General features: G+C 46.3%; 7 non-coding genes across 7 annotated transcripts; all 7 read left to right on the top strand.

The window, feature by feature from the left end:
* The first annotated feature begins 3,501 nt into the window (after positions 1–3,501).
* Positions 3,502–3,575, top strand: Trnan-guu (transfer RNA asparagine (anticodon GUU)). Its single transcript has one exon. It is a non-coding gene; the product is annotated as a tRNA-Asn (tRNA).
* A 5,219-nt stretch (positions 3,576–8,794) lies between these two features.
* Positions 8,795–8,868, top strand: Trnan-guu (transfer RNA asparagine (anticodon GUU)). The gene has a single exon. It is a non-coding gene; the product is annotated as a tRNA-Asn (tRNA).
* An 88-nt stretch (positions 8,869–8,956) lies between these two features.
* On the top strand, positions 8,957–9,030 carry Trnan-guu (transfer RNA asparagine (anticodon GUU)). The gene has a single exon. It is a non-coding gene; the product is annotated as a tRNA-Asn (tRNA).
* A 4,984-nt stretch (positions 9,031–14,014) lies between these two features.
* Positions 14,015–14,088, top strand: Trnan-guu (transfer RNA asparagine (anticodon GUU)). Its single transcript has one exon. It is a non-coding gene; the product is annotated as a tRNA-Asn (tRNA).
* Positions 14,089–14,175: 87 nt separating this feature from the next.
* On the top strand, positions 14,176–14,249 carry Trnan-guu (transfer RNA asparagine (anticodon GUU)). Its single transcript has one exon. It is a non-coding gene; the product is annotated as a tRNA-Asn (tRNA).
* An 87-nt stretch (positions 14,250–14,336) lies between these two features.
* On the top strand, positions 14,337–14,410 carry Trnan-guu (transfer RNA asparagine (anticodon GUU)). The gene has a single exon. It is a non-coding gene; the product is annotated as a tRNA-Asn (tRNA).
* A 5,022-nt stretch (positions 14,411–19,432) lies between these two features.
* On the top strand, positions 19,433–19,507 carry Trnan-guu (transfer RNA asparagine (anticodon GUU)). Its single transcript has one exon. It is a non-coding gene; the product is annotated as a tRNA-Asn (tRNA).
* Positions 19,508–22,818: the final 3,311 nt, after the last annotated feature.

Here is a 22,818-nt window from a genome sequence, read left to right as displayed (position 1 = left end):
TGCCACGATTAATGTAAGGGGACTGGCAGCGAGGCGACGTCAGTACCAATTAAGTCGCTTGCTGCTAGAGAACGATGTGGACGTAGTGGCAGTGCAGGAGACAAAGGTGGCTAGTGAAGATCAGACGAACCGCATGGTTGAGCCCTTTAGAAGCCGGTACAATGTATGTGTGTGTCATTCTGTTGGTACATCGGGAGGATGTGCCATTTTAATCCGGAATTCTTTAGGTGTTATTGAAGAATGTGTTACAGTTTGCAACACAGGGCGTTTCGTCATGTGTGATTTTTCCTATCTTGAAGCACAGTGGCGAGTAGTGTGTGTGTATGCGCCAAATAAGGAAATTGAGCGCAAGGCTTTCTTTGAAATGTTGCAGCCCTATCTGAAGTCTCAGAGGTATGTTATCCTTATGGGCGACTTTAACTGTGTTTGCCTGCCCGAAGACAGAGTTACAAAGGCGACCATTAGAAACCAAAGCTCGTTACTTCTGAGTGCAATTGTCCAACAGTACAACTTGGAAGACGTTGGGAGTGCGCTGTCAGAAGGAGCCCGTCCGCAGTTCACGCATTTCCAACGAGCAAGTCATGCAAGACTGGACAGAGCTTATGTGTCAGCTTGCGTGGTCCCAATGTGCAATGACTACCTGGTTAAAAACGTTGCGTTCAGCGATCATTGCATGGTAATGTTTACACTGGGAACGAAGACCAAAAGGTCGAAGTTCAACTGGAATCTTTGGAAATTCAATGTAAAGCTTCTGGAGGATGAAATTTTTGTGCGTACAGTAAAAGAAAAAATGAACTGTTTGCAAATGGATGAGCACGGAGACATTATTGCAAACTGGGAACATTTTAAAGAGGAAATAAAAATGAGCGCTATAGAAAGAGCGAGTGTGCTACGCCAAAGGGAGAAGGCAGACGAAAAAGAACTTCATAGCCGCTTAAATTTGCTTCTCAGTTTGGAAAGTGCGCAGCCGGGCCAGTTTGCAAAAGAAATAAGAGAAACAAAAAATAAATTAGAACTGATGGACAAAGAAAAATACAAAGGAGCAGTGATACGAGCACGTACAGAACGGTTTTGGTTGGGCGAGATGCCGACAAAACGGTCCCTCTGTGACGAAAAGCGATATGCAGTCAACAACGAGATAAAAGGGATAGAATACAAGGGCGAAATTGCTCATGATTCCAACACTATTCAGAGAGCGTTTGTTGATTACTACGAAGGACTACTGGGTCACGAATCAAACGTACAAGAGGGCCTTGCGGCGGAATTTTTGGCACTGATGCCTATCTTAGATGATGAAGCCAAGCTTGGGCTCGAGGAGCCGATTAGTGCAGCGGAAGTGGAGCGTGCAATTGACGAGTTAAGCTCTGGCAAATCACCTGGACCGGACGGGCTGGGCGCAGGTTTTTACAAAGCGTTCAAAGGAGACATAGTGTATATTCTACACAACGTAATTCAAGCAACGTACGAAAAACAGATAATGCCTCCGTCTTTTCGAAGAACTCACATCGTCTTGGTTCCGAAGAGTGACGACCCAGTAAAGAGATTGTCAGTCAAAGCTTATCGGCCCATAAGTCTCACGAATGTGGACTATAAGATTTTCATGAAGGTTCTAGGCAGAAGGTTGCAGAATGTAATAAAAGCTATCGTCGGCCCACACCAAACGTGCGGGATTAAAGGACGCACGATACAGACAAATATTCATGTAGCACGGAGCATATTGGAATGCTGCGATGCATTTGATAAACGCGTAGCAATGTTGCAACTAGACATGGAAAAGGCCTTTGACCGAGTCAACCATCATATCCTGTTTTCTATCCTTGAACACGTGAATGTTGGCCGAGTGCTCTTGGAAGGTGTCAAAATGGCTTATGCTGGTTGTACGGCAAACATCATTGTTAATAAGCAAATGAGTGAAAGTATCGCTGTTCGTTCTTCAGTGAGACAAGGGTGCCCGTTGTCTCCATTGTTGTTTGCACTGTATCTGGAACCTTTTTGCCTGAAAATTATGTCAAACGAAAAAGTGCGAGGCTTCACGATGTTGTCCACCGAAGTTAAAGTTCTATCGTATGCGGATGATATCGCTATTTTCTGTGAAGATAAAGACAGTATAACTGAAGCGGTGAAAGACGCGGCTAGGTTTTGCAAAGCCTCCGGAAGCGTGATAAACTGGGAAAAGTGCTTTGGCTTCTGGCACGGCAATTGGGATTACGCACCTGTTATGTTCGAGAGTGTTCAGTGGACAACGTCACCTGTCAAATACTTGGGAGTACCGCTAGACCACTATCGAGAACCGGCAAAATATTGGGAAACGGAAATTGAGCGCACGCGAGAAAGTACGCAGAAATGGGGTGGCCGTGATCACTCAATTTTTGCGCGGGCCACAGTATGCAACCTTTTTCTGGTGGCAAAGGTGTGGTACGTGCTTCAGGCGTTTTGCATGTCACGGACCAGCGTCCAGAGATTGCATCGAGTCTTCGCAGTGTTCATTTGGGGGTCGAGTTGGGAGAGGACAAGTCGCACAAATCTCTTTCTATCTGCGGGAAAAGGGGCCTAGGTTTGGCTCATTTGTTTATCAGGCAACTCGTGGCCAGATTTCTGTTCCTCCGAGAAGAAAAAAAGGCGTGTTCTTGCTGACGGTAATGCAAATTTGTTTCAAAGAAGCACTGCCTGAATATGTTGTATCATCCAGCCCTGTGAAACATGTGCGGGTGCGCGGCTTTCTTTGGGAAGTTATGCGCGCATTTCAGTGTTTGAAAGTTCGTTTTTCTGCGCAGTATCTTGCTGATGTTAGAAGGAAACAGCTTTATAAAGATCTCATTGACACTATGTTGCCTGTACCTGTGTACCGTTCCATATACTGTGTCGGCTCGGAAAAAAATGTCCTGGAGAGAGTTAAGAAAATGTCGGTGCGGCCCTCGATGAAAACATTCTTCTTTCAGCTGCACACTGGCACACTGCCCGTGAAGCCATGGCTTCAAGAAAAAGGAATATTTGTCCCTTGGTCCATAAACTGCCTAATCTGCCGAAAACCAGAGACAATAGACCACATGTTTCTTCACTGCACAGACTCTGTATTTCACTGGGACGTGTTGCAACGAACTTTAAAAAAGCCGCTACCGATATCGCCTTACGGTATACGATTTCTACCGGTAGATGGCGTAGACGAAGTACCCTGGGACATGTTTATGCTTACCAGCCTACACAGTATATGGAAAAACCGAATGGCATTCAGACATGCAGATGAGACGGTTCTCTCTATACGTGAGTACTTTGTAGAGAGCATATCTTATATAAGAGATGTGTTTAAGGCCCAAAAGGAACAACCAGAGTGGCTCCGAATAATGGATGACCTTGTTCAGCTGAAACGATTTTAATCATTTGGTGTGAGCAGGGCAGATCGCTGCTCGCATCTTTTACATGTAAAGTGTTGTAAGTGATGTGTGTGTGTTCCTTTGTGTTTTGTACCAAGATGGTAATAAAGAAAAAAAAAGCCGAGAAGCCGCCTCCGTGGTGCAATCGGCTAGCGCGTTCGGCTGTTAACCGAAAGGTTGGAGGTTCGAGCCCTCCCGGGGGCGAAGCTTCTCCTTTTGATGCTTTTTTGTTGTATTTATTCTGGTAGATTTTCTGTAGCAAGTGCGTGGTGGGGAGAGCGCCGAGCAGCCGCCTCCGTGGCGCAATGATTCCACTTCCGGCCGTCGAAGCGAACGGACGTGCGATGACGGGCTCCGCAGGAGCGGCTACAGCGGCTACTTCCAGCCGCGGAAACAGGAATTTTTCACAGGAAGGAGACTACGAGATGTTTTTGCCGAATTTGCCAACAGGTCGTTTTGTTATTAATACTGTTTTTCTTCACGGGGACGTTCAAGCGCGACCTTACCGAGTAGAGGACTTTCGCGACGTGCTGGCAGGGTTGACACTGCTTCCTGAGGTTATCGCCTTAGGGGCGTATCGAATGAGCCATGTGTGGGCCGTAACTTTCAAGAGTGCTGAAGCCGTCAAGAAGATACTCGCTGCAAGTGAACTGAAGGTCAAAGGCCGACGCTGCGTCGTCATTGATACTGGAAATCAAGATGTAAGAATGAAAGTTCACTGGCTACTACACAACATTCCAGACGACGACGTGCGCGTGGCTTTCCTGCCTTATGGAAGAGTGACGGAAATCAGCAGAAAACGGTGGCGTGTTCACGGAATTGCTGACAAGGGGTCCACCACCCGGTTGGTGTCCCTGCGACTCAAAGCCGGCGTCAAGCTTGAAGACCTACCACACCAGGTGAACGTCGCAGGCGAACAAGCTTTGGTTGTCGTATCGGGTCGTGCACCAATGTGCCTTCGCTGTCATACGACGGGGCACATCCGCCGCGACTGCAGAGTTCCAAAATGCAGCGCATGCCGAAGATTCGGACATGAAGAAGGACAATGCCCTAAGACATACGCCAGCGTCACAGGGCCTTCGAGTGCTGAGGAACCATCCGAGCTCCTCATGGACGAAACCGACGCCGAGGAAGCTGCCAAGCCTTCAGGTGACGCCGCAACCGGAAAAACAGTAACATTGTCAGCCAGCAAATCTAAGCTGGAGGAAAGGCGTGAACCACCTGCGGGCGATCCTCAAAACCAAGGTCCGGCAGTCGTAAAAGCTGCCACATCGAAGGACACCTGTCAACCTACCAGCGAGGATACAAAGGTGGCGGAAAACCAAGAGACTTGTATGGAAGTCGTCGAAAGCGCCAGTGGACAGCCCATCAAGCGGCCATTAAAGGAAAGCGTCGAGGAAAAGGCGGACAAAAGAGGTGAAGGGACAGAACCACCGTTCAAGGAAATGACCACAAGGCGGACCTCAATGAAACCACGGCCGAATATTTCGGCCGAACGACGGTCGGCGGACAAACCGCCGCCTTGACGCTGAGTCTCCGCATGGGTCTGTGTGGGTGGTCTTCGGGGGAGTTTTCGGGGACTATGGTCGGACTGAGTGCAAGTGTTGTGAAGCCTTGCGGATTGAAGAGGCCCATGGCGTACATTGCACCACATAAGAGGAGTGACTGCAAGGTCTGTTGTAAGTCTTCCACAATGCTTACTGCTTCACATTGTAAACGGGTAATCCCATGCGATCAACCTGCACCTTATTAAATATGGCGTTAAAATCAGGAACAGAACTACACATAGCGACAATAAATGTGAGAGGTCTGGCGTCTCGGAGACGTCAGTACCAGCTTAGCCGCCTGATGTTAGAAAATGAACTGGACGTCATAGCAGTTCAGGAGACAAAGATAGAAACGCAAGAACAGAGCGATCGCATGGTGTTACCCTTCCGAAATCGATACATTGTATGCATAAGCCATGCAGTGGGCTTGTCGGCAGGTTGTGCTCTTTTTCTTCGAAATTCTATCGGGATCGTTGAAGATTCACTAAGTGTTTGTCAAAGTGGCCGATACATTGTTTGTGATTTTACCTTTGCCGGAAAAAAATTGGAGGGTGATTAACACGTATGCACCAAACAGGGAACGTGACCGGAGATCGTTTTTTGAGGAAATGGAAAAGTACCTGCTTTGCGATAAACCAGTGGTATTACTTGGCGATTTCAATTGTGTTTGCGCACCAGAAGATAGAGCAAATAAACAACCCATCCTAGATAAAAGTGCAATATTATTGAGCGCCATAGTACAAGAACACAAACTAGATCACGTAGCTTCTTTGTTTTCGGATAATAACATTCCACAGTTCACACATTTTCGAGGAAATAGCCACGCGAGACTCGATAGAGCTTACATATCGACTGCTCTTGTGCCCTTGTGCATCAATTACACGGTGAATCATGTTTCTTTCAGTGACCACAGTTTAGTGTCTTTCTCGCTTGGTGCAGAAAAAAGAAAAAGTAGATTTAATTGGCAGCTCTGGAAACTTAATGACAATCTATTGGATGATAAACCATTCGTGGACTACGTGAAGGAAAACCTGAATGAGTTACTAGAAGAAGAGCACCAGTGTATTATTGGTAGATGGGAGCTTTTCAAAGAAAAGATAAAGATTAAAGCAATAGAACGAGCTTCTGAACTTAAGCACGTCAAACTAAAACAAGAAAAAGAACTGCAAGCCCAATTGGACTTCTTGATAAGCCAAGAAAGCGTTGCCCCCGGCCTGCGCAGCAAAGAAATTCGAGATACCAAGCGACAGCTTGAGCTTATCGACATCGAAAATTATAGAGGTGCTGTAATACGGGCCCGTACGGAGCGTTTGTGGATGGGCGAAACACCCACCAAACGCGCCCTTAGCGACGAAAAAAGATACGCGACAAAAAACGAAATCACAGAAATAAAGTACCGAGGCGTAGTAACAGATAAGAAAAGTGAAATAGAAAATGCTTTTGTAGAACACTTTCGGAATTTGTTTGGCCAAAAGAAAGAAATTAATAAGAGTTTTGAAAATGCTTTTCTACCGCTAATGCCACAACTGGATGAGGACGCAACATCATTTCTAGAAGCATCAATTACAATAACGGAAATCGAAAAGGCAATCGATGATCTAAGCTCGGAAAGTCTCCCGGTCCCGATGGACTGGGTTCAGCTTTTTACAAGAAATTCAAAAGTTGCATGGCTGAAGTACTGCATGCAGTGATACGAGAGGCATGTGACGTCGGAAAACTTCCGTTTTCTTTCCGGCAGTCACATATCATTCTGATTACAAAAACAGACTGCCGGCTTAAGCAACTCTTGGTTGGTTCTTACCGCCCAATTACCCTCGCTAACGTAGATTGCAAGGTATTTATGAAGGTATTGGCAAGAAGATTACAGGGCTTTATTAAAGATATAGTCGGACCACGCCAGACATGTGGAATTAAAGGTAGAAGCATAACGACGAACATTCATGTAGCAAGAAATATTTTAGAGTGTTGTGATGTATTTGCCAACCACGTTGCCATGCTGCAAATAGATCTGGAAAAGGCTTTTGACCTTGTCACACATGAAATATTGTTTTCTATTTTAAAATATGTTAATGTGGGAAAAATAGTACTGGAAGGTGTTAAAATGTCGTACACCGAATGCACTGCTTCAGTTATAGTAAACAAACAAGTAAGCGAAAGCATTCAGATTGTCTCTTCAGTGAAACAAGGGTGCCCTTTGTCGTCACTACTTTTTTGCATTTACTTAGAGCCCTTTTGTTTAAAGATTATTAAAAATGAGCACATAAAAGGATTTCGCCTCATGGCATGCGAGGTCAAAGTATTGTCTTACGCCGATGATATAGCTGTCTTCTGTACTGATAGAGAAAGTGTAACAAAAGTTATAAGAGATGCCACGGTTTTCTGTCAGTATACCGGGAGAAGAATAAACTGGGATAAATGTCAGGGGTTTTGGCGCGGTGACTGGGATAGCACACCGGTCACGTACGCCAACATCCAATGGGCAACTACTCCGAGCAAATACCTAGGCGTACCACTCCAACATTACAAGGACACACAAGAATACTGGAAAGAGGAGACAGACAAAGCTCGCGAAAAAGCAAAAAAAAAAAAAAATGGGGTGGACGGGATTTATCGATTTTTTCCCGAGCCACAGTGTGCAACATTTTCATTATTGCTAGGGTATGGTACGTCTTGCAAGCACTGCACATGCCGCGTTTAGGTATTCAACGACTGCATAGAGTGTTAGCAGTCTTTGTGTGGAATTCACCATGGGAAAGGGTAAGCCGCACCAACCTGTTTCTTCCAGTGCGGTCCGGAGGACTGGGCTTGATTCATTTGTTTGTGAGACAAATTGTCTCTAGGTTCATTTTTTTTCGCGATCAAACGAATATATTTTTGAGGACCTTTTTGCAAGTAAGACTAGCAAACGCTTTGCCAGATGTTATTGTGTCGTCACGTGCCATTATGCAACCCAGCATTCGTGGATACATGCACGAAATTGTTGCCGCCTTCCAATTGTTAAAAGTCAGATTTTCAATGGAATATCTGAGCGATATTAAAAGAAAACGTCTGTACAAAGACCTAATCGATGTGATGATGCCCGTGCCTTTGTATCGAACGTTGTACAAGCCAGGACCTGGCAGCAATGTCTTAAAAAAGGTTAAAAGAATGGCCATCCGGTCGTCGATAAAAACATTTTTTTTCATGCTACATAGCGGCAAACTTTCTACAAAACCGTGGTTGCAAGAAAAAGGCATATTCGTGCCGTGGTCGGTAAATTGTATAATATGCAAAAGGCCCGAAACGATCGAGCACATGTTTCTCGATTGTGGCGATGCTGTCTTTTTATGGGACATTCTCCAAAGAACTTTAAAATGAACTGCCGCTCACACCTTATGGCATTCGATTTCTCCCGGTCGACAGCGAAAGTGTGCCCTATGATATGTTAATGATTCTAGTAATGCACAGTGTATGGAAAACCAGAATGTCAGTGCGCAATGAGGATGTAAACCCAAGGTCAGCCAGAGACAACTTCAACGAAAGCATTGCGTATTTACGAGATGTATACAAGCAGCAGGATGAAAAACCTGATTGGTATGTTTTTCTGGGCGAACTCTTGGCCCTAAAGCGTTTTAGCCCACATATGCTAACTATAGACAAGTTAGCATTTTTAACATGATGTTATATTATTGTTTTCCCTGTATTGTGCCAAGCAGGCAATAAAGAAAAAAAAAAGCCTCCGTGGCGCAATCGGCTAGCGCGTTCGCCTGTTAACCGAAAGGTTGGAGGTTGGAGCCCTCCCGGGGGCGAAGCTTCTCCTTTTTGATGCTTTTTTGCTGTATTTATTCTGGTAGATTTTCTGTAGCAAGTGCGTGGTGGGGAGAGCGCCGAGCAGCCGCCTCCGTGGCGCAATCGGCTAGCGCGTTCGGCTGTTAGCCGAAAGGTTGGAGGTTCGAGCCCTCCCGGGGGCGAAGCTTCTTCTTTTTGATGCTTTTTTGCTGTATTTATTCTGGTAGATTTTTTGTAGCATGTGCGTGGTTGGGAGAGCGCCGAGCAGCCGCCTCCGTGGCGCAATCGGCTAGCGCGTTCGGCTGTTAACCGAAAGGTTGGAGGTTAGAGCCTTCCCGGGGGCGAAGCTTCTCCTTTTGATGCTTTTTTGTTGTATTTATTCTGGTAGATTTTTTGTAGCATGTGCGTGGTGGGGAGAGCGCCGAGCAGCCGCCTCCGTGGCGCAGATTCCACTTCCGGCCACCGTAGCGTGCGGACGTGCGTCTCATGAGCTCCCAAGGAGCAGGTATAGCCGCCCCCCGAGGCGGCGGTAACAGGTCAACCGAGATGTTCAGCCAGGACTACCAAATTGTATTGCCAACTTTGCCCTCAGGTACGACTGTGAAGGACACTGTCTCTTTACACGCCGATTTGAAAGCCAGGCCGTATAGGGTCGAACATTTTAGAGATGCACTCGAGCAACTTTCGCTACTGCCGGAAGTGGTCGCACTAGGTGCTTATCAAATGAATGATGTCTGGGCGGTGACGTTCTGTGACAACGAAGCAAAGAAAAAGATGCTGGCAGCTGGAAACTTCACTGTGAAAGACCGACGCTGCGTTATAGTCGATCCGTGCAACCAGGCGCTAAGGATAAAGCTATACTGGCTTTTGCATGGCGTTCCCGATGAAGACGTGTGCACTGCATTGGCTCCATTCGGCAAAGTCCTGGAAGTCACCAGAGATAAGTGGCGTGTTCAAGGCTGTAACGAGAAGAATACTACAACGAGGTCAGTGACCTTGCAACTGAAGGTGGGCGTGAGTACGGATGACTTGCCGCATCAACTGCGAGTTGCGGAAGACCTGGCGCTTGTCTCTGTTCCGGGCAGAGCACCGCTCTGCCTCCGGTGCCACGGCATCGGACACATGCGACGAGACTGTCGTGTCCCACGCTGTGGCCATTGTCGCCGCTATGGCCACGATGAGACCATGTGCGTGCGATCTTATGCATCAGTAGCAGGCCCACCGCGAAGTTATGATACGTCGGAACATATTATGGACCTGAATGACGCCAAGGAAGCTACACGGGAAGATGAGCATGAAGACTCCGCTGTGACAACTGTTGAGACAAAGCCACGCGGAAAGATACGAACACGAAGGACACCAACGAAGACGAAGGCCCCGTAGCCGCGGCAACTAACACAGATAAAAAGCCCGCTAGTCAACATGAAGTTGCTAATACGACTATGCCTTCAAAAGATATAATTGAAGTGACGGAAGCTCCCGAGGTCGCAATGGAAACAGCTACCAGCGCTGCAGCGAAGCGTACCCGTGATGAAACCCAAGACAACAGACAGAACAACGGCCAGACGAGCACAGGGGAACCACCTACGAAGACGGGCACTGCTCGTCGCAGCATCACGCATTTCAAGCCCAATGTACCACCCGACCGGAGACCGACGCCCACAGAGCCCCCGCATTAGCGAGGGAACTGTTTGTGTAGTGAGAACTCGAACAGTCCGATCACTGATCGGGCCTCTTTATGTGACAACATGGCTCTAAACCCACCAGCAACAAAAACGATGTCGGAGCCTACCATCCTGTCGAACGGCGATGTGAGTACTACAAGTATTGTAAAACCTGTTTAATATGGCTAACAAACTAAAATTTCCTTTACGCATAGCGACCTTAAATGTGCGTGGCTTGTCAGCCCGCAGGAAACAATACCAGCTAAGTCGCCTTCTCTTAGAAAATGATCTGGATCTGATCGCCGTACAAGAAACAAAAATAGAGACCCAAGAGCAAACAGATCGAATGGTGGAAACTTTCAGAGCTAGATTTAATATTTTCGTGTCGCATGCTGTGGGTACGTCTGGAGGCTGCTTGATATTATATCGAAATTCTATAGATATTGTTGAAGAAGCAGTTATGGCATGCCAGAGTGGCCGGTTTGTTGTGTTGGATTTTGGATTTTGTGGTATGTTTTGGCGGGCCCTATGTGTTTACGCGCCTAATACATCCCAAGAAAGACGTGATTTTTTGGAACTATACAATCGTATGTAAAGTGTGACCGAATTGTCATCCTGTTTGGCGACTTTAATTGTGTGCAAAGACCAGAGGATAGAAGTAAAAAGTTACTGGCGAGAGACAAGAGTGCGATGTATTTGACAGAATTTGTAAATGAACATGACCTAGAAGATTTAGGAAGTGTACTAGTCTCTGGAAACGGCACGAGGTACACCCACTTCCAAGGTGATTGCCATGCCAGGTTAGACCGTATTTATGTGCCTGCTCTTTTTTTGCCTGAATGTGTTGACTATCACGTCAAATGTGTTAGTTTCAGTGATCACTGTTTAGTAGCAGTTACTGTGGGCACAAAAGAAAAAGCCTCCAAATTTAATTGGTTTACTTGGAAGTTCAACAATAAATTATTACAAGATCAACCTTCTCTTGAAAAACTAAAAGATACATAACTTGTGTGATGAGTCAGGTAGCATTTCAGCTTCATGGGAAATCTTTAAATCAGAGATAAAACTTGCTGCGATTGACCGAGCATGTGTGCTACACAGAAAAGAAAAAGAGAAAGAAAAGGAACTTTATACCACGCTAGAATGTATGATTGCAACGGAAAACTACAAGCCGGGTTTGTTTGCAAAGCAAATAAAAGAAATTAAAAGTAAGCTAGAAGCAATTGACATTGAAATATATCGAGGCGCAGTAGTCAGGGCACGCGCAGAGCGGGTTTGGTGCGGGGAAACGCCCACCAAACGAGCGCTAGGCGATGAAAAGCGGCATGCAGTAAAGAAAGAAATAAACGAAATTTGTTATCACAACCGTGTTACCACAGATAGTAATATCATTGAAATGGCCTTCGTTGAGCGCTTCCGTAACTTACTAAATCATAAGAAAGAAAACACCGAGCTGTTTAAAAATAACTTCTTGCCACTAATGCCTAAATTAGGAAAAGAACTATGTGAGGAGCTAGAAAGACCAATTAGCGTGAAAGAAGTTGAAAAAGCAATTGATGACTTAAGCCTTGATAAATCACCTGGACCAGATGGACTAGGGGCAGCTTTCTATAAATGCTTTAAAGCAGAAATGGCATAAGTATTGCAGCGCGTAATAAATGAGTTACGAAATGAAAAGGATGCCCCCATCATTTAGGATGACACATATGGTACTAATTCCAAAGACCAATGATCCTTTGAAGTTACGCTCTGTAGAGGCTTACAGACCAATAAGCCTCTCAAATGTTGATTATAAAGTTCACATGAAAGTGCTTGCTAAGCGACTTCAAAAAGCAATTAAAATACTAATTGGGCCTCACCAGACCTGTGGAATCCAAGGAAGAACGATATACACTAATATCCACGTTGCCAGAAGCATACTTGAATCATGTGATGCCGAAGAAGGTCGGGTTGCCATGCTACAGTTAGACCTTGAAAAGGCGTTTGATAAGGTTACACACGAAATTTTACTATTAATACTGAAACACACCAATGTAGGTTCTGTCATTGTGGATGGTGTGCGAATGGCTTATGAAGGTTGTACCACTAAACTAGTAATAAATAAGCAACTTAGTGAAAGTATAACAGTTACCTCTAGTCTGCGCCAAGGATGTCCAGTCTCGTCATTGTTATTTGCTCTGTATGTAGAACCTTTCTGTTTAAAGATTCTTCAGAACCCCACTATTCAAGGCTTCCGATACTGTAATAATGAAGTCAAAGTGTTGGCATATGCCGACGACATTGCTATGTTTTGTTCAGACATAAAAAGTGTTGAAATAGTAGTGAAAGAGACTACAGCCTTTTGTGAAGCCACAGGAAGTGCTGTCAACTGGACAAAGAGTCTCGGCATTTGGTATGGAAACTGGCCAATCACACCAGAGGTGTACTGCAACATGCAATGGTCGAATTCGCCAAACGTATGCCTTGGAGTGCCACTGCAACACCATAATTCAACGACTGGTTATTGGCTTGAGGAAGCTGATAGAGTAAGAGACCAGACTCAGAAATGGGGCGGTCACAAATTCTCAGTATTTACAAGAGCAAATGTGTGCAATAGATTTCTAGTGGCCAAAATATTCTATGTATTGCAGGTATTGAGTATGACAAGAATGACAATACAGAAACTCCACCGAGTGTTTGCAGTTTTTATTTGGGGCTCCAGTTGGGAGCGCACAAGCCGATGCAATCTGTTTCATGCAGTGCGGAACGGCGGACTAGGGCTGTCGCATTTGTTCTTGAAACATTTATCTTTTTGCGTGATCAGAGTGATACATTTTTGAGAACTGTAATACAAGTACGCCTGCGGAACCATCTTGCGGATTATGTTGTGTCAACCAGCACTGCAACACATAGTGCACTACCATGTTTCCTGCGCGAGGTTGTGGCTGCTTATCGCATTGTTCGCGCATATTTTTCTCTTGAATACCTTTGCATTGTAGGAAAGAAAAAGTTCTATAAAGATTTAGTGGATGTTTTTCTTCCGACACCTTTATATAGGGCAAACTATTATTTGGGTGATGAAAGAAACGTGTTGAAAAGAGTTAAGCGAATGCCTGTACGAAGCTCTGCGAAAACATTTTTCTTTCAATTGCATACTGAAACGCTCCCTGTGAAGCCATGGCTTCAAAGCCAGGGTATTTTTGTTCCCGGGACAATAAACTGTAGAATATGCCAGAAACCGGAAACTATTGAGCATATATTTCTGGATTGCCACGATGCACGATTTTTGTGGGACATTCTTCAGCGCACAATTAAAAAAGATTTAGTACTGTCACCATTTGGCATACGGTTCTTGCCTTATGACGAAACAGGGGGCGTTCCTAGTGATATGATTATGTTGCTTTGTATGCATGCACTTTGGAAAACACGGATGGCAGATAGATATGCTGACATTGATGCACGACCAGCGCGACAATATTTCATGGAAAGCGTTATCTATACAAGAGATGTACTGAACTTTGCGGTCAACGCTCCTCAATGGGTGACGCAATTGGATGAATTCGCGTCACTAAAGCCTTTTTAAAATTGCATCATGCTCAAGACTAGCTGATGTATTTTACCTTTTGAAATATTTCTCACTTGTATTACTGTATGTTGTTGAAAACGGAAATAAAGAAAAAAAAAAGCCTCCGTGGCGCAATCGGATAGCGCGTTCGGCTGTTAACCGAAAGGTTGGAGGTTCGAGCCCTCCCGGGGGCGAAGCTTCTCCTTTTGATGCTTTTTTGTTGTATTTATTCTGGTAGATTTTCTGTAGCAAGTGCGTGGTGGGGAGAGCGCCGAGCAGTCGCCTCCGTGGCGCAATCGGATAGCGCGTTCGGCTGTTAACCGAAAGGTTGGAGGTTCGAGCCTTCCCGGGGGCGAAGCTTCTCCTTTTAATGCTTTTTTGTTGTATTTATTCTGGTAGATTTTCTGTAGCAAGTGCGTGGTGGGGAGAGTGCCGAGCAGTCGCCTCCGTGGCGCAATCGGCTAGCGCGTTCGGCTGTTAACCGAAAGGTTGGAGGTTCGAGCCCTCCTGGGGGCGAAGCTTCTCCTTTTTGATGCTTTTTTGCTGTATTTATTCTGGTAGATTTTTTGTAGCATGTGCGTGGTGGGGAGAGCGCCGAGCAGCCGCCTCCGTGGCGCAATCGGGATTCTACTTCCGGCTACCGTTCGGTACGGACGTTGAATGTCGCGCTCCGTAGGGGCGGTGTTTGCGGCTATGGCAAGCCGCGGAAACAGGATGACTGCTACCGCTGAACTGGATTACCACGTTGTTTTGCCGCCTCTGCCAACAGGTTCGTGTTTTAAACACCGTTTTTCTTCACGGTGACGTGAAAGCGAGGCCATTTCGTGTCGAAGATTTTCGTGACACGTTGGCTCATCTGGAATTGCTCCCTGAGGTTGTCGCCTTGGGGGCGTTTCAGATGAACCACGTCTGGGCTGTGACGTTCGAGAGTGCAGAGGCGACGAAGAAGATGCTGAAGCACGCGGAAGTTCAAGTCAAGGAACGACGCTGTTTGGTTGTGGATCCGCATAACCGGGAGGTGCGGCTAAAGCTGCACTGGTTACTGCACAATGTGCATGACGATGACGTACATGCGGCGTTTGTTCCGTACGGGAAAGTATCCGACATCCAAAAAGAACGCTGGCGTGTACAAGATGTCACGGACAAGGGATCGTCTATGCGTACGGTGTCCCTGAAGCTGAAGCCTGGCTTGACAATTGATGATCTTCCGCATCAGATACGAATAGCAGGCATAATGGCGCTAGTGGTCGTGGCAGGTCGTGCTCCCCTATGTCTTCGGTGCAACCATACGGGGCACATCAGACGTGAGTGCCGCGTGCCGCGTTGTTCTGTGTGTCGACGATTCGGCCACGAAGAAAGTCAGTGCGTACGCACGTACGCAAGCATTGCAGGGCCACCAAAAAATGAGGAAATCATCAACGAGCTCCTTATGGACGAAGTTGACGCGGAGGAAATTGTCAGTGCGCCTGGACCAACCTTGTCGCCGCCTTCGAAGAAAGACTTGGCGGTAACGACCGAGAAACACGATCTTACGCAGGTCGCGAGTGGAGCCATATTGACATCAGGCGCGCCTACACCTGCTAAAGAGGCTGAAACAAACAACGACGCAAGTGCAGGCAAGAAACCCTCCGTAACAACTTCCCAGGATGATGCATGCGTCATGGACACTACGGAAAGAAGCAAAGCGGCGGCAGCGGCTAAGAGAACGCACGAAGAAAGTGCCGGCGGGGACCAACAGTCGAACACCCCAACCGCGAGCGAGCCACCTGTGAAGACAGCAACTGCCCGGAGGCCTACCTTTCGACCGGCGCCAAACATACCGCCGGACAGAAAGGTGTCGGGGACACCTCCGACTTAATACGTCGTACTTGCGTGTGTTTGTGCCCGTTTCAGTGGGGGTTGAGGGGAGACAATGCTGCTACTTCGGAGCTGTGGATGGAATGCCAGTCAAGCGTGCAAGCTGACTGCAGACACGTGAAGGCAATGTGAGTGTCCTTTCGTAGCCGACAATAGCAGTGCATAGATTGTGATCTCTTTCATGTAGAAATGGAGTTACGCCTCGAAACACCCTTACGCGTAGGCACGATTAACGTGCGGGGTCTTACGGCAAGGAGGAAGCAATGTCAGCTTAACCGCTTGTTCATCGAAAAGAATCTCGACATCATTGCGGTTCAGGAAACAAAGATTGAAACTGAGGAAGGGACGGACCGCCTAGTGCAACCTTTCATGACTAGATATTATGTGTGTGTTTCCCATTCTGTTGGAAGGGCTAGGGGCTGTGCGCTCTTTCTACCGAATAATATTGGGATATTTGTTGAAAATGTATTTAGTGATGATAGCGGGCGCATTATAATGCGTGATTTTTTGTTTTGTACTCTGAAGTGGCGTGTTATCTGCATTTACGCGCCGAATAGAACAGCCGAGCGCAGGGCGTTTTTTGAAAGCGTGGAATGTCACTTGAGGTGTGAGAGAACCATAGTCATCATGGGAGACTTCAACTGTGTCTGCAAAGTGGAAGACAGAGCCCGTAAGCAGCCTGGTCTCGATGTAAGTGCGCTACGTTTAGCAGCACTGGTGGAAGAACATAATTTAGAGGATGTAGGCGCCGTTTTGGCCAATAATGATGCACCTCAGTTCACTCATTTTCAAGGGGACAGCCACGCAAGACTGGATCGTGTCTATGTTTCTGCGGAAGCGATACCATTGTGCAGTGATTATGAAATCAGCCATGTTTATTTTAGCGACCACAGTTTGGTCCTTTTTTCACTTGGTCCAAAAAAGCCGTCAAGTTTCAACTGGGGACTATGGAAATTCAATGAAAAACTGCTGCAGGACGAAACCTTTGTAAAAAAAATTCAAGATAGCCTCAAAGAGCTGTTATCGGGTGGTTAAAAAGATTATACAGAAAAGTGGGAGTGTTTTAAGCAAGAAACGAAGTTAACAGCGATAGAAAGATCTAGTGTTTTACACCACCAGGAAAAAAGAAAGGAAATAGAATTACAAAGTGAGCTCAACTTTAAGCATGGAGAGCAACCATCCGGGATGTTTCGCAAATGAAATAAAACAAACGAAAGCACAGTTGGAACTTGTCGATAAGAAAAAATATCGTGGTGCAATTATACGCGCACGCGCAGAACGTTTATGGTGCGGGGAACAACCTACAAAGCGCTCGCTTTCTGATGAAAAGAGTTATGCCGCGAGAAAAGAGATAAATGCGATAACATACCAAAATGTAGCAGTACGGGACAAAGAAACCGTCCAACGCGCCTTTGTAGAATATTACGACGAACTTTTAGGACAGGAACCGCAATGTGAACAAGGTTTCGATCGCGAATTCTTACACCTTTTGCCCCGACTGGAAGAGGAAGACCGAAAAAGATTAGAAATGCCAATTAGCATCAAAGGAATAGAGGAAGCTATAGATGACTTGAGCCCTGGCAAAACGCCAGGACCTGACGGATTGAGTGGGGCATTCTATAAATTTTTCAAAACAGAAATAGCTACAGCCCTTTATCATGTAATCACAGAAGCATATGAAAACCAGTTACTGCCGCCATCGTTTCGCGAGAGCCACATTGTACTGATACCAAAATCTACCGATTCCACATCTCTCCTATCTGTGCGAGCCTATCGTCCAATCAGCCTAACGAATACAGACTATAAAGTATACACAAAACTTTTGGGCAGAAGGTTACAAAGCATAATAACACGGTTGATAGGGCCACATCAAACATGTGGCATCAAGGGCAGGTCAATTACCACAAATATACACGTAGCACGAACAGTACTTGAGCATTGTGATGACTTTTCTGGTAGGGTGGCCATGCTACAATTGGACTTAGAAAAAGCATTCGATAGGGTGACGCACGCTATTCTTTTCGATGATTTGGAGCATGTGAACGTGGGGTCAATCTTAACAGAAGGGATTAGAATGTGCTATGCAGACATCTCCACAAAAGTGATAGTAAACAGAGCACTCAGCCCCAGCATTCAAGTCAGATCTTCCGTGAGACAGGGGTGTGGTTTATCGCCTTTACTGTTTGCCCTATATCTCGAGCCATTGTGTCTAAAGATATTAGATGATAGCAACATCAGAGGTTTTAGGGTGGGCTACAGTGAAGTAAAACTGCTGGCATACGCGGATGACGTCGCTGTTTTTTGTGACGACACGCAGAGTGTAAGCAATGCTGTGAATGTTGTGACAAAATATTGTAAAATAACAGGGAGCATAATTAATTGGGCCAAGTCGACTGGCATATGGTATGGACAGTGGGAGGACACACCTCCATTTTTTGCAAAAATACAGTGGACAAATTTGCCGACCAAGTACTTAGGGGTACCTCTACAACACCACCAGGACACCAAAGATTATTGGCAAGGAGAGGTGGAAGAAATGAAGGCAAAAACGGCGAAGTTCGGTGGACGAGATCTGTCAATGTTCACCCGAGCAACGGTGTGTAATGTATTCTTAGTGGCCAAAATTTGGTATGTGCTGCAAGCACTATGCGCATCAATAGTCAGCATACAAAGAATACACAGGCAGTTTGCCATCTTTATTTGGGGTTCCGTCTGGGAGCGCACCAGTCGCACTAATTTGTTTAGGATGGTGAAAAGTGGAGGCCTAGGGTTAGCTCATCTTTTTTTAAGACAAGTCGTGTCCAGATTTTTGTTTCTACGTGATCCAAAAGATCCGTTTTTGTGCGCAGTCCTTCAAACGCGTTTGCGTAATGCGCTGCCTGAATTTGTTGTGTCCTCAAATTATGCAATAGGACCTAGGATCAGAGGCTTCCTGTGAGAAGTCGTGTTGTCTTTTGAATTCTTATACGTGCGCTTTTCAATGGATTACCTTGCATCTGTTAAGCGCAAAAGACTTTACAAAGATTTACTTGATGTATCATTGCCAGTGCCTGTTTATCGTTCAATGTACCACGTTGAATCCAGTGGAAGGAATGTGCTGAAAAGAGTCAAGCGGATGCCGATACGGTCATCCGTAAAAACGTTTTTCTTTCAATTACACACTGGAACGCTTCCAGTGAAGCCATGGCTGAGGGAAAGGGGAATCTTTGTACCGTGGTCCGTGAACTGCCTGAGATGCAGGCAACCGGAAACCATTGAGCATATGTTTCTTGATTGTTCAGATGCGGTGTTCCTATGGGACATCCTACAACGAACGTTGAAAGAAGAATTGCCGATTACACCATACGGCATCCGCTTCTTGCCAACTGAAAACGCAAATAAGCCATGTGACATGTTTATGGCACTGTGTTTACACAGCGTCTGGAAGACTCGAATGGATGTGCGTCACGAGAGGCTAGTTATTCGTCCTGCGAAAGATTATTTTATGGAAAGCATGCTGTATCTGCGTGAAGCTTACCGAGCAAAAAAAGAACCACCCGAATGGATACATGTATTGGATGAATTAGTGGCGGTCAAGTGTTTTTAACTATTTGCAAGGACCCAAGACGGTCTTTGCTTTTATCATTGTAAAGTGTATATGTTAACTGTGTATGTCGAAGACCGGCAATAAAGAAAAAAAAAGCCTCCGTGGCGCAATCGGGATAGCGCGTTCGGCTGTTAACCGAAAGGTTGGAGGTTCGATCCCTCCCGGGGGCGAAGCTTCTCCTTTTTGAAGCTTTTTTGCTGTATTTATTCTGGTAGATTTTCTGCAGCGTGTGCGTGGTGGGGAGAGCGCAGAGCAGCTGCCTCCGTGGCGCAATATTCCATTTCTGGACGCGCTAGCGAACGGTTGTGTACTCATGTGCTCCGATGGAGCGGATATTGCGGCCCACATGGGTCGCGGAAATAGGATTTTTGCCGAAGAAAACCGGGATTATGTAGTAATTTTGCCACAGTTACCCAAAGGTGCGTGTGTTACAAATACTGTTTTTCTTCACGGAGACATCAGGAAGAGACCTTACCGTGTCGAAAACGTCCGGGATACGATGGTTCGTCTGGGAATGCTGCTCGAGGTGCTTGCCTTAGGGGCCTTCCAGAGGAATCACGTCTGGGCGGTGACCTTCAGCACACCAGAAGCAATGAAGAAGATGCTTGTGGTTGCTGACGTCAAGTTAAAGGAAAGGCGATGCCTCGTTATCGACCGAAACAAGCAGGACAGTCAGGCTAAAGCTTCATTGGCTTTTGCATTACATACCCGATGAAGATGTATGCACCGCGTTTGCGGCTTACGGGAAGGTGACTGAAGTCTCAAAGGAGCGTTGGCGTGTCCATGGTATCAAGGACAAGGGAACATCTACTCGCACCTTAACCCCGGAACTGAAAAGCGGAGTGACTATCGAGGATCTGCCACACCAGCTTCGAGTGGGTGGTATCAACACGCTCCTGATTGTGCCCGGGCGTGCGCCACTGTGCTTACGATGTCGTCGAACGGGGCATATCCGACGCGACTGTCGCATACCCCGGTGTAGTAAATGCAGGCGCTTCGGTCATGAAGACAACGAGTGCGCTCACACATACGCCAGTGTGGCAGGTCCTGTGACAAGCGACCGTGTCGCGGAGCACATAATGGACCAAGCTGACGCTGAAGAAACAGCCAGCAGCGGAAGAGGGGGTCCCGTGTACATGCCCCTTTCGAGAACACCGAAGGAAAAACAAAACCGAGCGGCCCACCCGGAAGAATTCAGGCGTCATAATGAAACACCCAAGGCTCACAACGAGGCTCCGGTGGACGAAAATGACGACGAGGGAACAATTTCCAACGCATCGAACAGCCAGCCAGAAGACGTTGGACGTCGGGACTACAGGTGTCAGTGGCGCATCTGCAAAGCGACCGATTGAGGATGTCGCTGGTGACTGCGACAGACAAGGCGCCGAGCCCGGAGGGGAGCCGGTGGTGAAAGTGGCCTTGGGCCGGCGACTCAGCACTAATCCTAAGCCTAACGTCAGCGCGGGCACCCGACCGCCGGCGAAGCCACCTTCGTAGCAACGAGGGTTGTGCTTCAACTAGAGGCCTCGAAACTGGAGACCTAAAAGGACACGGCTAGTATGGCTTCAGCATTATGTGAAGGGTGTGGCGTGTGCACGCCGTGTACGTGTATACCCGCAAGTCTTTCAGCGGCAGCTGTAGTCAACGCCGGGCCTATGTGTGAGGTAAGAACCATGGGGTCCGTTCCAACATGCACGCAGACTTCGCAAACCAGAAGAGCGTTACGTGATGCCACTTTCAACGTTCGTGGCCTACGGTCTAGACGAAAACAATACCAGGTCAGTCGTCTGGTCCGAGAGTATGACCTTGATTTGATAGCAGTTCAGGAGACGAAGGTTGAAAGTCAGGAGCAAACGGATCGCATGGTCGAACCTTTTAGGTCTTTTTACAATGTTTGCGTGTGTCATTCAGTTGGCACCTCTGGAGGCTGTGCGATATTCTTGCGAAATTCTTCAGGTGTTGTGGAAGAATATGTTTATAGTAGTGAAGACGGCCGACTTGTCGTTTGCGATTTTTTGTTTTTGTTTCAGAAATGGCGCGTCATCTGTGTATATGCGCCAAATAATGTTAAAGATCGACATAGGTTTTTTGCAAGTGTTTAACCATATTTAAAATGTGAAAAGAACGTGATGTTGCTGGGTGATTTTAACTGCGTGTGCCTAAAGGAAGGCAGGAGCAGGGGATTGCCTGTTCGGGATCAAAGTGCTTTGTTTTTATCTACGATTTTGCAAGAGTGCGGCCCAGAGGATGTTGGAAATGTACTGCAATATGGATGTGGTCCTATCTATACCCATTTCCAACGTGATTGCCATTCCCGTTTAGACAGAGTATACGTGGCAGATGTGCTCGTACCACTTTGCAACAGTTATGATGTTAAACCGGTATCATTTAGGGACCACAGCGTCGTTATGTTTTCAATAGCAGTGAAGAACATTAGGTCACGTTTTTCGTGGAAGTTATGGACATTCAATAACAAATTACTTAACGATAAAATTTTTGCGGACGAAGTAAAAGTACATATAGAAAAATTACACTTGTTAGAGTCAGGGAGATTTGTTGAAGCCTGGGAGCGGTTTAAGGAAGAAGTTAAAATTACAGCTATCGAGAGATCTTCAACATTACGCCGGAATGAGAAAAGAAAAGGAACTACAGTGTCAGTTGCAATTCTTGTTGTCAGTCGAGAGCGCGCAGCCAGGCACTTTCTCTGAAGAAATAAGAAAAATAAAGAATCAGCTTGAGATAATAGATACAGAAAAATACAGAGGCGCATTTATACGCGCACGCGCAGAACATCTCTGGCTCGGCGAAACACCCATGAAACGATCCATGAGCGAAGAGAAGCGGAATGCTTCACGTAAGGAAATAAAACAGATACGATATGGTGGAGAGACTACAATGGACAAACTTAAGATACAACAAGCGTTTGTAGATTATTACAAAGCATTGCTTGGATTCAGCGTTAACAGCAAGGCCTCTTTCGACAGTGAATTCTTGTCGCTGATGCCCACTTTAGACAATGAAACCAGGTCACGCCTTGAAATGACAATTAGCTTAATTGAAATAGAAAGAGCAATAGATGATTTAAGTGAAGGGAAAACGCCGGGTCCAGACGGACTTGGGGCTGCTTTTTACAAAGCGTTTAAGCATGAACTCTCGAGGGCTCTTTTTCAGCGCTTCGCTGAGGCGTACGCAATAAAGGAAGCACCGCCATCCTTTAGAAGGTCGCGTATGGTACCGATACCAAAAATTGACGATCCGGTGGAGTTTTTATTTGTGAGTGCTTACCGTCCTATAAGCCTAACTAATGTCGATTATAAGGTGTTCATGAAGGTGCTAGCAAAGAGATTGCAGACTGTAATACAGTTAATCGTAGGTCCTCACCATACGTGCGGCATAAAGGGCCGAACAATAGGAACGAACATCCACACAGGAAGGAGCATCCTCGAATGCTGTGATGCATGGGACAGACAAGTCGCGATGT

This window comes from Dermacentor silvarum, chromosome 1 (assembly GCF_013339745.2).
Source record: "Dermacentor silvarum isolate Dsil-2018 chromosome 1, BIME_Dsil_1.4, whole genome shotgun sequence".
Taxonomy (NCBI): domain Eukaryota; kingdom Metazoa; phylum Arthropoda; class Arachnida; order Ixodida; family Ixodidae; genus Dermacentor; species Dermacentor silvarum.
The sequence above is the reverse complement of the archived record's forward strand: the minus strand, read 5'-3'. Positions and strand labels throughout refer to the sequence as shown.